This window comes from Gorilla gorilla, chromosome 8 (genome assembly GCF_029281585.2).
Source record: "Gorilla gorilla gorilla isolate KB3781 chromosome 8, NHGRI_mGorGor1-v2.1_pri, whole genome shotgun sequence".
NCBI lineage: Eukaryota > Metazoa > Chordata > Mammalia > Primates > Hominidae > Gorilla > Gorilla gorilla.
In genome coordinates, this window is record NC_073232.2 from 23,587,073 (window position 1) to 23,599,609 (window position 12,537).

At 43.9% G+C, this 12,537-nt stretch overlaps 1 protein-coding gene across 9 annotated transcripts in view; it reads right to left on the reverse strand.

The window, feature by feature from the left end:
• The window catches only part of FAM107B (family with sequence similarity 107 member B), a 254,614-nt gene that overhangs the window by 43,902 nt on the left and 198,175 nt on the right, over positions 1-12,537 (reverse strand). The window contains exon 1 of one of the 9 annotated variants that reach the window (XM_063709898.1): positions 9,833-9,998. The exons of 7 other annotated variants lie outside the window; for them this stretch is intronic. The gene's annotated coding sequence lies outside the window, so the exon portion shown is untranslated. Of the gene's footprint in view, positions 1-9,671; positions 9,767-9,832; positions 9,999-12,537 lie in introns of those variants that run through there. One more of the 9 variants, XM_063709901.1, reaches the window with a different exon arrangement.

Sequence of the window (12,537 nt, forward strand, 5' to 3'; positions counted from 1 at the left end):
TTGTGGGTGCTTTGTAGCTTCTGTAGGCATCTTAATTATCAACCATATCATAAGAAATGTAAAACAAAGAAATACAAACATGATGAAATCTTCCACTTGCAGGAAAACAGATGATCATCAAATTTGGAGTCCTGTCCACAAAAGACAAAATTCTGGAAGTAGCAATCCTTTACGACAATACCACGTCAGCCACATTATTAGTTGCAAACATCCTTTCTAAATCCAGGGGTAAGCAGGGAACTAATCCCCAGATGGGAGCTGCCCTTTGCATTTCTGAAGCCACTTGAACTTCCAGCCATGAAACTGTGACACTCACACCATTGGCAAACAGCTCAGACACAATAACTCGGAAGTTGATCGCATGCTAATTTCCATGTTATTTCTCAACCTTGAGAGTAGCTCTGTTATCCCATAGGACAAGATATTCTTTTGCCATTTCACTTAGATAAGAAATAGAACTTGCCTGAGCTATAACAGAAATGAGAAAAAGCAAATTATGTCTCTGCTACATGTGAAAGTTTAATTTATGCAACTTTTCTTAAACAAGTCAAAACTTGTTTATTCAATCAATGAATTACTACTGAAATAAAGCGGAAAAACCGTGAAGCTTAAAACAGCCACAGAAAGGTTATGATAGTCTGTTAAACAAATAAAAACTTGAGGGAGAAAACAGATCTTTGTTACCACTCAAATTGGAAATACTGGGGTTTTACACGTAGAAGGCAACCTACAGATGAGGGAAACAGTTTAACAGACATTTCTCTCGTAACAAAAAATACTTATTTTTTTCTTCTGATTTTAAAAGCAATGTGCTGATCACACAAAATTTGGAAAATACAGAAAAGTATAAAGAAAATTTCCCCCATGAATGCATCATTTAAAATATTTATATTTTGATACATTTCCTTTCAACTAATACAATACACACCTCTTTTCATTTTTTAGCAAAATTGGGATATTAAATAGATAATTTATTACATTTGTAAGCATTTTACCTGTAATAACTTTTTCAATATATGGCTGCAAAATCTGCCATTACATGAATGTATTATAGCTGACTTAACTATTCCTCTATTGTCCTATTCAAAATGCAAGATAGACAAATTTTAATGTAACAGAGTAGGAAAGATCATTGCTATGGCTTCAGAATATTGTAACTAACCTTTCAGACACTACCACTCCTCAGGTTTTGGTGTGGTATCAAGGAAGAATGTCCGTAATTATCTGAAAAGGTTATTTCAATTCTCTGGCCTTTCCCAATGATGTAACTGTGTGAAACTAGATTTTCTGCATACATGACCCCCAAAACAACCTACCCCGACAGACTGATTACAGAAGCAGACATGAGAACACAGCTATTTTCTATCAAAGCTGGTTATGAAACAGATTCACAAAAATGGAAAACAATGTCGCTCTTCTCACTAAATTTTTTTTTGGTTTTCACTTTAAAAAATCACTAAAGAGATAAATAAAACAATGTGAAACATTCATCTCATACTTTTTTTTGTTTTAGTAAGGTTATTCTTCATTATAAATGGCCTTTTTATTAGTATGTAACAGGTTTATTATTGTTTGTTATTTTTAAGTGAACTTTTAAAATTTCTCAGTTTCAATTTTTAACATAGTAAAATATCAATAGATATAAACAAAAAAAAAGTTATTTAAGATTCTCAAATACTTTTTAAAACAGTGTAAAGGGGTCCTGAGGTCAAAAAGATTGAGACCCAGCAGGTAACAGAATGAAGAGTTTAACAGATTAATAAATCCATTGACATTGTGTTTGCTTGTTACTGACTTCTGCTTAAAAAGAGACTGCTCCGAGATGTTGAGCAGATCAGCGGCAGCTTTCTTGGGTAGAATTCTTCCTCTTCCGGCCACATTTAGTCTCTGAATAATTAGGCCCCCAAATACTTGATCCATTTCACCATTCTATATCAAAATAGTTTTCAAAGCAGATACTGCAGGTTTGTGAGGAAACAGTGTCCCCAAGAATCAGAGATGCAGATCTCTCACCATGACTGCCTCAACACTTATTTGTTAAAAAAAAAAAGATAAAATATTATCAAAACATTTTTGCTGTGGTAAGGGCAAACTGATTCAGAAGACAGTATCTGAAATACACTCATCTCCATGGTTAATCATCACCTATTCTGACTTCCTCCCACCCAAATTGCACAAGTTAATTCTGTGAATTTGCAGGGCAAATGGCACCAGTTTCCTTCCACCTGTTAGTGCCCAGATCGCAACAGAAATAAGGAAACACCCATTTATTTCCTGTTACAGCTTTACTTTCTAATTACTAATAATCCAACTGAAAGGCCCAAAACTATTATAACATTACAGATATTTCTAATATCTCAAGAACAGGAATCCTACTATACCACTGTCCTACTCTTCCATATATAGTATTTTCTACACTTTTGTTCTAAAACAACAAAATGGTCACACTTGAAAAATTGGGCTGGGCTGGGCATGGTGGCTCATGCCTGTAATCCCAGCTACTTGGAAGTCTGAGGCAGGAGGATCACTTGAGCCCAAGAGTTCAAGACCAGCCTGGGCAACATAGCAAGACCCTGTCTCTAAAAAAACAATTTAATTCTTTAAAAAATTGGGCTGAAAATTAAAACAAACTCTTTCATTAAAACACGTATTTATTGAGTGTATAGCTTGTGCCAGGCATATGTCTTGACATTGAGGATAAAGCAGTAAAACTCCCTGCCTCGTGGACTTATTTATCATAGCTTATTTTCTACTGGGGGAAGCAGGCATTGGACAAAGGAGTAGCAATGAAGTGTGCTGGGTTTTAACAGAGGAAGCCGAGGTCACCATGAGAACAGACCACAGAAGTCCAGGGAGAGCATGTGATGAAATGCAGTCCAAGGGGAGAACCCTCGGCAGACATAGGCGCATGGGCTTGGAGCACAAGATGAGCCAGAAGAAGAAAGATGGGACTCAAGCCTGGGGTTAGCGCACAGATACAAACCCAGACTCCCCGGCGAAAGAATGAGGCTAAGTGCTGAAATAGAGGACACTGAGGAAGAACCAGTTCAATGGATCAGAGAAAACAAGGAAATGTGTTACAGACTCACTGCATTTTAGATACCTGCAAAGCATGCAAGACTATAAAGGATGCACTGACATAGGTGCTTGAGCTCACAAGTTAGGTATGGGCTGGATACATAGATATGACAGCCAAAATCCTACAGCAAATGAAGTGGCTGAAACGGCTGATATTCCTCAGCAGGGTGGCAAAAGTGTCCTCAAAATACCCAAATACAAAGGGGTGGGGAGAGGAAGGGGAGGCTGCAAAGGAGGCTGAAGGGGATAATCGAGCGAGAGAAGGAAACCCAGGGGAGAGTGTCTCAGGCGCTCAGAGGGCAGGGGGATGTTTCACAGAGGAGGATGCGCTCCACAGAGGTAAATCCCAGCTGGCAAATGCTGCTGAGAGGCCGAGCAGGAACACAACCAGAGGGCCCTGTGGAACTCGCAGCAGGGCGGACCTAAGGCCTCTCTGCAGCGCTGGCTTCATGGGCATGGGACCTTCACAGCCCCCATGCCTGAGGAGCCCTACGCTTCGTTTAGTGCTTTGCTGCTACCATCTTGAAATTCTTAATTTTTGAACAAAGAACCCTGTATTTTCACTTTGCACTGGGCCCAGAAAATTTTGTAGCCAATCCTGACCCGCTGGTATCAGTTTCACTAAAGTAGCAGAGATAAAAAACAGAATCTAGTGGATTGAGGAGTGAAAGGGGAATGAAAGAATAAGTAGGTAACACAGTGACTTTAAGGTGATCCCACATTCCTCTTCACCTACTGTTCACCTGTCACCTGCTTCTAACAACAGAAGATAGCAAAGGTGATGAGATGTCACTCCTGTGAAGCCATCATGCTGCAATCTTCCATCCTTGCCAGCTGTAAGGAAGTAAGGACCTGTGCGGAATGGAACTGCAGGCGACCCATGTCCCACAACTGCAGGGAAATGAATTCTGCCCATGACCTGAGGGAGCCTGGAAACACTCTTCCTCAGTCGAGCCTCTGATGAGACCACAGCCCTGGCACCCACCTGGACAGCAGCCTGGTGAGAGCCTGAAGCACAGAAACCAGCTAGGCTGTGCCCGGTCTCCTGAGCCACGGAACTGGTGAGGGAACCAACACAGGTTGTTTATGACACTGAGTGTGCAATCATTTGCTGTGTAGCAGTAGGTAATAGTACAAGGCAGAAAGTAGAACATGCTCTCAAAATGTTTCATCAAGAGAAGGAAAGAGAAAGTGGTCACTGAAAGAGGAGAGTTCCAAGAAGGGCTTGGGTTCTGTTTTTGTCATAAGATAGGAGAGACCTGAGCACTTATAAATGCTCATGAGAAGGAAATACCAGGAGAGAGGTTTACATCGGAGGTGGGGCCGGGCGTGGTGGCTCACGCCTGTAATCCCAGCACTTTGGGAGGCCGAGGCGGGCAAAACACGAGGTCAGGAGATGGAGACCATCCTGGCTAACACAGTAAAACCCCGTACCCACTAAAAAATACAAAAAAATTAGCCAGGCATGGTGGCGGACGCCTGTAGTCCCAGCTACTTTGGAGGCTGAGGCAGGAGAATGGCGTGAACCCAGGAGGCAGAGCTTGCAGTGAGCCAAGATCGTGCCACTGCACTCCAGCCTGGGTGACAGAGTGAGACTCTGTCTCAAATAAATAAATAAATAAATAAATAAATAAATAAATAAATAAATAAAAATAAATTGGAGGTGGGAGAGAATGGTGATGCAGAAATGGATTTCTAGAGAATAAATAAGATTCCTCTTTCACTATAAACATAAAAATGAGAAAAGTACAGGTCCAGGAGCAGGCGGATTTGCAAAGGGGCAGTGGGAAGGTCAGAGAATGGCCTTCGCACGACTGTCCCGTGAGCTGTGGAAAGATCATCTGCCGAGAGTGAAATGAGAGGAGGAGGGATGGGCTCAGTATGAACCTAGAGATTTAAGAAGTGCGGAGGAGGTTGGAAAAGTCATTATGGAGAGGAAGAGGGTTGATGAGGAAAATTTGATTTCCAGGCAGTGTTGAGGCCCTGGTGAGGCAGAGATCAGGATCATAGAAAGGCAACTGTGTAACTTTCTCTGGCAGAACTCAGAAGTCCAGGGACAGGCATGGGTGGGCCGCCCAATCCCCCAGGAGAGTGAAGTAAGGGATTCCAGTGTGTTGACAAGCGCATCGCTGAAATGCTGGAATTCAAAAGCAGAGGCAAAGTCCAGCAGGAGCAGAGGGGTTGGAAAGGGACCTGGAATGGGAAAAATCTGATGTTCTTATTGTAATCTGTCAGCTGAGCTGAAGGACAGAAGCTTCTGGTGAGTGGGATCTCTGGATTTCAGCTCAGAAGCGGTTCCTGGTATTAACAGTGTCTTTTTAGGGTAACCTCCTCCTCCTAGTTTGAGCACTGAAAGTCCTGCGTCCTGTGAAACTCCTTAGTCCTCAGACTGAACATCCCCATCCCAAAAAGCTCCTGCTGCCACTCCAGTCTCAGGCAAACCAGGCTGCTGGTCACTCAGCTCCGGCTGCCATGGAGTCCCCGGTGAGCTTTGACAAATACTGACCCCTGCAGCAGATGACTGTGAGCCAGGGGCCAAAACTTTCAATGAACGAACGAGGAGCTAAGACCAGGAAATGCTAGCACTGAGGGTAGAGGACAGAATACAACTGAGACAAGGCTCAAAGCAGCAGCAAGGGGAAGGGTCATGACCCAAAAGTGGCCATGAGGGCAGGAACCTGAGCCCTGCCTCCAGATCCCAAGGCACATACGGGGTGGGAGAAGGTGCACTCCCATTCCCAAGGGAGCCAAGGCAGCACTGAACTCGGAGACTGGCTCTCGGTTAGACCAGGAGGTGAAGATACTGGGGGAGGAGGAGGCTGGCTGATGATCCCAGGGTTAGACCAGGAGGTGAAGATACTAGAGGAGGAGGCTGGCTGATCCCAGAGTTAGACCAGGAGGTGAAGATACTGGAGGAGAAGGCTGGCTGATGATCCCAGGGTTAGACCAGGAGGTGAAGATACTGGAGAAGGAGGCTGGCTGATGATCCCAGGGTTAGACCAGGAGGTGAAGATACTCAGGTAAGAGGAGGCTGGCTGATGATCTCAGGGTTAGACCAGGAGGTGAACATACTCGGGTAGGAGGAGGGCGGCTGATCTCTGGGTTAGACCAGGAGGTGAAGATACTCGGGTAGGAGGAGGGTGGCTGATATCTGTGTTAGACCAGGAGGTGAAGATACTGGAGGAGGAGGCTGGCTGATGATCCCAGGGTTAGACCAGGAGGTGAAGATACTAGAGGAGGAGGCTGGCTGATGATCCCAGGGTTAGACCAGGAGGTGAAGATACTGGAGGAGGAGGCTGGCTGATGATCCCAGGGTTAGACCAGGAGGTGAAGATACTGGAGAAGGAGGCTGGCTGATGATCCCAGGGTTAGACCAGGAGGTGAAGATACTCAGGTAAGAGGAGGCTGGCTGACGATCTCAGGGTTAGACCAGGAGGCGAAGATACTCGGGTAGGAGGAGGGTGGCTGATCTCTGGGTTAGACCAGGAGGTGAAGATACTCGGGTAGGAGGAGGGTGGCTGATCTCTGGGTTAGACCAGGAGGTGAAGATACTGGGGAAGGAGGCAGCATGGGAGCTGGCTGATCCCAAGGCAGGAGCATAGCACCTGGTGGAAGAGGCTGGAAGGGAAGGGAGAGAGGGTGGGGTGGAAGGGGGAGGCAAAGAGCAGTCCCAGGAACCTGGAAGGAGGGGGAAAGACAGGGCATGAAGGTGGGATCCTAAATCCCAGAATCGTCGGCAACATAATAAATGGCAACACCAGGAGAGCTGGCATCTGACGATGTCTGTGGGACACAGTGCACAGGTAGATTTTAACACACTGAGATTGCTATTTGGTATAATGACATGTTTATCCTGAAGAAATGAAGTTAGGAATTTTCTGAGCTACAGAATGAATTTTTTGGTTCTCACTGAAAGGTCTGTTGCTCTTGGAACTCAGTTCTCAAAGGTCTGTTTCACAAATAATCATCCTCGTTCTGATGTTTATTCAAATCTTTGCCCACCCTCGAGTCTCCTTAAATTCCTCATATTCCACAAATGATGTGTGTTTGTTATCTGAATCCAGAAAACCCTCATGGGTTTGCAGATATAACTGCCAATAACTGATATAGAGAGTGTAGAAAATATTTCTTGACAATAAAAGTCAGAAGGAAGATTCGAGTTATCCTATCCCCATGAAAGGAAGGGGAGGGTACATGTTGTGTTGTGGTGAGCTGCAGTTTGCATTGTGCACATATGTGTGTGTGTGTGTGCATGCATGCGTGCACACATGTGTTATGTTAAGATTATAACATGTGGTGATCTAAGTCCTCCGGAAGCTAGACAGACCCAACATATTGTTCCAGCAAAAACTTTAGCATCATTTGGGAAAAAATATAGCAGAAAAAAATTCCTCAACTCAAGAACAACACAGGTACTTCTGTTCAGTGTAACCTTCCTCTCAAGTTTTGGGGAAGATGGAAATAGGCCAGGACTGGAGGGGTGGAGCCCTCACACAGTCAGCTCACAGGTCAGCAGAAGTGACAGGTACTCCAGACTTAAGACCTTGAGGGAAACCAAGGTTTCTCTGTCTCTTCTCTGATATAATCAAGTTCTTTCTTCCCTTCTCCCTCCCCAATGCAAGGCCATGCTTCCCCAAACAAGATCTGGGACTCTCGCACCTACTGAGATGGACAGAGAGCCTCACAGGTGTCAACAGTTTCAAGAACCTTGCCCAGCCTCAGCCAACAACCAACCAGGCAGGCTGGGCGAGCCCAGAGGTTCCCGGAAACCAGAAACTAGGGCAGAAACACCCAGCAACTCAGTCCCTTTTCTAAAACAGAGCTACCAATAAATATATAAATCACCGTCATGAGCCATAGAAAGGGAAAGCTTTTATAAATTAAAGCATCCAAATATTAAGCCAATATTACTTAGGATTGCATTTATCATTGCTACAGAAAAAAACTGTATGTAAATAAATGTGAATGCATACAAGGTAATTAAGTGTCCTATGTTAATATAAGGGTAGCCCATATTTTTTCTGAAATGAAACGACATTGAAAACGTACCTACCAAAAAAATGTGGTGTGTGTGTGTATGTGTGTGTGTGTGTGTGTGTGTGATCTGTTTATCTAGGTCAACATTAGATTTTTACCCAATATCTGTGTACACCAAGGCCCAGCAGGGCAGGGTGGTTACACAGTGTATGTAGCAAGACAAGCCATAGCCACTGTGAGAATAACTGCCCAAGAGGAAGGAGAGCATTAAATCTCCTTAGACAAGTACTGACAGGGACTGGAAATGCTGTTTCCACAGTGGCCACCCAAGACATTCTCTCCCTAATCCTAACCAAGGAATAAGAAGCAAATTAAAGGCCAGGCACAGTGGCTGACGCCTATAATCTCAGCACTTTGGGAGGCTGAGGTGGGCGTATCGCTTGCGGTCAGGAGTTCAAGACCAGCCTGGCCAACATGGTGAAACCTCATCTCTACTAAAAATACAAAAATCAGCTGGGCATGGTGGCGAGTTCCTGTAATCCCAGCTACTTGGGAGGCTGAGGCAGAAGAATCGCTTGAACCTGGGAGGCAGAGGTTGCAGTGGGCTAAGACTGCACCACTGCACTCCAGCCTGGATGACAGAGCGAGACTCCATCTCAAAAAAAAAAGAAGTAAATCAAACTCAGCACATATCAGTGTTTTGTTGTGGTCACGTGTTCATTTTTTTTTTTTAATCCACAACTGTGAAGGAGGAGGTGAAGGCAATGAGCAGAATGCTTTCAAATCAAGTGCTATTTTGCTAAAATCAAATATGTCTTAGCTCAGGCTGCTATAACAAGCTGCCATAGGCTGGGGGCCTTAAACAACACTTGTCTATTTCTCACAATTCTAGAGGCTGGGAAGTCCAAGATCAAGGTGCCAGCAGATCGGGTGTCTGGTGAGGGCTCCCTTCCTGACTGCCACACAGCCACCTTCTGGCTGTGTCCTCACATGGTGGACAGCAGGGAGAGTGAGAAAAAAGCTCTCCTGTCTCTTCTCCTGGAAGCACTAATCCCATTCTCAGGACTCCCCAAGGCCCCTCCTCCTAAAACCATAACATAAGGGGTTCAAATTTCAACATATGCATTTTTGGGGGTGACACACACATTCAGATCATAACAAGTACTTCAAAATATATTATCAGGCCTACAATCTTCACTAGATAGTCAAATTTTACTGGAAATAGATATCTTCAGAGAAAATGCATAATTATCAGGATCCTAGACACTTAATAGAGCATGGATAAAATAATGCATATAAAAGTTAGTGAATCCAAAAAGAGTTCTTAAAAAGCTAAGTAAAAGGCGACTCATCCAGAGTTTGACAGACATGGTTGGCATCTGAAGAAATTTTAGGAAAAAAAAATAGTTCACAACTACATAAGACACAGCCTATTACAAAGCTCTCTTCCTGGCAAAGACACACTATTCAATACCACTCACTATAACAACATATAATTTTTATTTAGTCTCATACAAGTCTGCTATTCTGTTAACAAGTCTAAGTTCACACAACATTTTCTAGAGAAGGACTACATTATTCAACAGCCATAGAAAGGTCCCAGTGTTTATTCTTACCTCAGATATCTATTTTCTTGTTTATGTTTTAATCATGGGCATTCAAGATGGTGAAAAATCATCCTTTAGCAAGAGAAGAGTTAGCCCAGGAAGTCATCCCCATCCATGTCACCCATCAAGGCCTAAGTGACGAACAGTTACAGAGACTGACCTAAACTCACCTCAGTAGATATATGCAGGCTCCTTAAGCCCAAGGTAGCAAATAAAAAGATCGCAGTAAGAATGCACCTTCTGACTGTGGTAGTTCCTTAGAGCGGTGAAGAAAAGCACCCAAAACAAGAATTAACCATCCCCCCAAAGAACTCTCTTTCTGGATATCAAAAGAGCCACAGTTCAAGTTCAAAGAGAAACACTCTAGCAACTTCTGAAAGCAGGAACTGTATGCAACTGAATGACCTCATCCAGCACAGAAGCCAGAGCAAACAATGAAAAACAAACCGTACCAACTCTGGTACCAGTTACTGACCTTCCAGACCAAGAGAACGTGCTGGCAGCACTGGTGAAATGTACTTGTCAGTAAAAAAATCAGCTCCTCTACTTGTAAGCAAATATGCACGCAGACTCTCCAGCCCTGGGTGGGTGCCATCCCCGTTGCAACACTCACACAACCTGACTGCAGGAAGCATGCGTGAGTCAACCTCCAATTGGAGGAGGCCAAGTTCTCGCACTTCTTAGAGCATCACCACAACACCTACAGCATGGAGGCCTGAGACCAATCAGAATGGCCCTCCTGAGGCTGGGATTCATGGCATCACAGCCCACTTTATAAAATGTGCTGAGAATTTTCTATGGGGAAGGGCTATGTTTAACATGGCGGAAGACAGGTGCGGTGGTGGGCACCTGTGGTCCTAGCTACTCCAAAGGATCGCTTGTACCCAGGAGTTTGAGGCTGTAGTGCACTATGATCACATCTGTGAAGAGCCACTGCATTTCAACCTGGGTAACACAGAGACCCCATCTCTTTAAAAAAATAATAATTATATATATATATATATATATTAGAGTGTGTGTGTATATATGTATGTATAGGTGTATGTAGATATACATATATATTAGATTGGAAAAAAACTACAAGCAGAAGGGACTTGAGTTCCAGTCCCAACTCTGCCCAACTATATCTGTATAGATCTCTGGGCTGAAGGATCCTTCCCTCTAAAACAAGGAGTTTCCTTCCAGTTCTAGATTGTTATTACTAAATTATTAGGAAATAGCAAATATATATCAAAGCAGCAAGAGTGGAATTACCATTGCAGAGGCACATACAGACACCCACTTGGTGACATCTGGCCCACAAGTACATTTCAACTCCTGCACCAAGCCCAGTGCATGGCAGACACCAGCTACCTCCCAGTGCCACAGCCCTGCTCAGTCAGTGCACTGTGGAGAGAAACAGGCTTGGTGGAAAGCTCTGAAAACTGTCTGCTATGGTTTCACTCTGTCCCCCAAAGTTCATGTTGAAACTTAATCCTCAATGCAACAGTGATGAGGCCATGAGGGCTCCACCTCATGAATGGATTAATGCTGTTAATGTGGAAGTGGGATATAAAATGGAAGAGTTCGGCCCCCTTCCTCTTTTGCCCTTCCACCTTCCACCATAGGATGATGCAGCAAGAAGGCCCTCACCAGATGCAGGCCCTCGACCTTGGACTTCCCAGTCTCCAGAACTATAAGAAACACATTTTTGGCTGGGTGCGATGGTTCACGCCTATAATCCCAGCACTTTGGGAGGCCAAGGCAGGAGGATCACTTGAGGTCAGGAGTTCAGGATCAGCCTAGACAACCAACATGATGAAACCCCATCTCTACTAAAAATACAAAAAAAAAAAAAAAAAAAATTAGCAGGACATGGTGGAACATGCCTGTAGTCCCGGCTACTTGGGAGGCAGAGGCAGGAGAATCACATGGACCCCAGAGGCAGAGGTTGCAGTAAGCTGAGATCACCCCACTGCACTCCAGCCTGGGCAACTCCATCTCAAAATAAATAAATAAGTAAATAAGTTTCTTTTCTTTGTAAATTACCCAGTCTGTGGTATTCCACTACAGCAGCATAGAACAGACTACAACAGCATCTATAAACAATGCTGTTTGACTCACACTTGATTCACTTGGATTCCTTCCAAATGATCATTGTGGATACATGATATAAAAACAAACAAACAAACAAACAAAAAAAACCACCCTAGGGCCCAGGAGTTTATCTGCTCTTTCTGTTCCTTCTCTCATAATCTACCCTTCCCATGACACAGGGAATATTTTGGTGCTCTCAACATGAAATGCCACAAGACCAGGGTAGATACTTAAGGGTTCAGCTTCCCTCTGCTTATAAAAAATGCAAAATCTCAGTTCAGTAAGAACAGGGTTTAGTACAATACACAAACACTACTGAATATGCATGCCACCCTGAGAAAAAATCTTGAATTAGTATGTAATAAATAGATAACACGGTGATATTCCTCAGGCATCCTGACACAGTTATTCCCAACTGAATCTGTAAGAGTGAACTGTTACTCTTTACATTCTGTACCCTGAGACATCACAATATGTATGCAAGGTGGATATAATCTATCCAATATCTCAAAACTGAACCCTAGTTTTGTTGTTGTTTTAACCTACACATTATTAACAAGGATCTTCAGTAGGACATTTTGCAAACCAGTACAAATGTGCCCTGGGCAAACAGCACTGGGGAAACACTGCTCCCACATACACTTGCAGAGTTCCTGCCAATCAGGAGCTTCCACCGTCACCCAAGTGTCAGAACAAAGCCCATGTGGCTGATCACAACTGTCCACCTCTTGGCAGCCAATCAGACTAGCAGGCCAGACATACTGTTTTTATCCAATGGACCACAATTGGCCAAGAGACG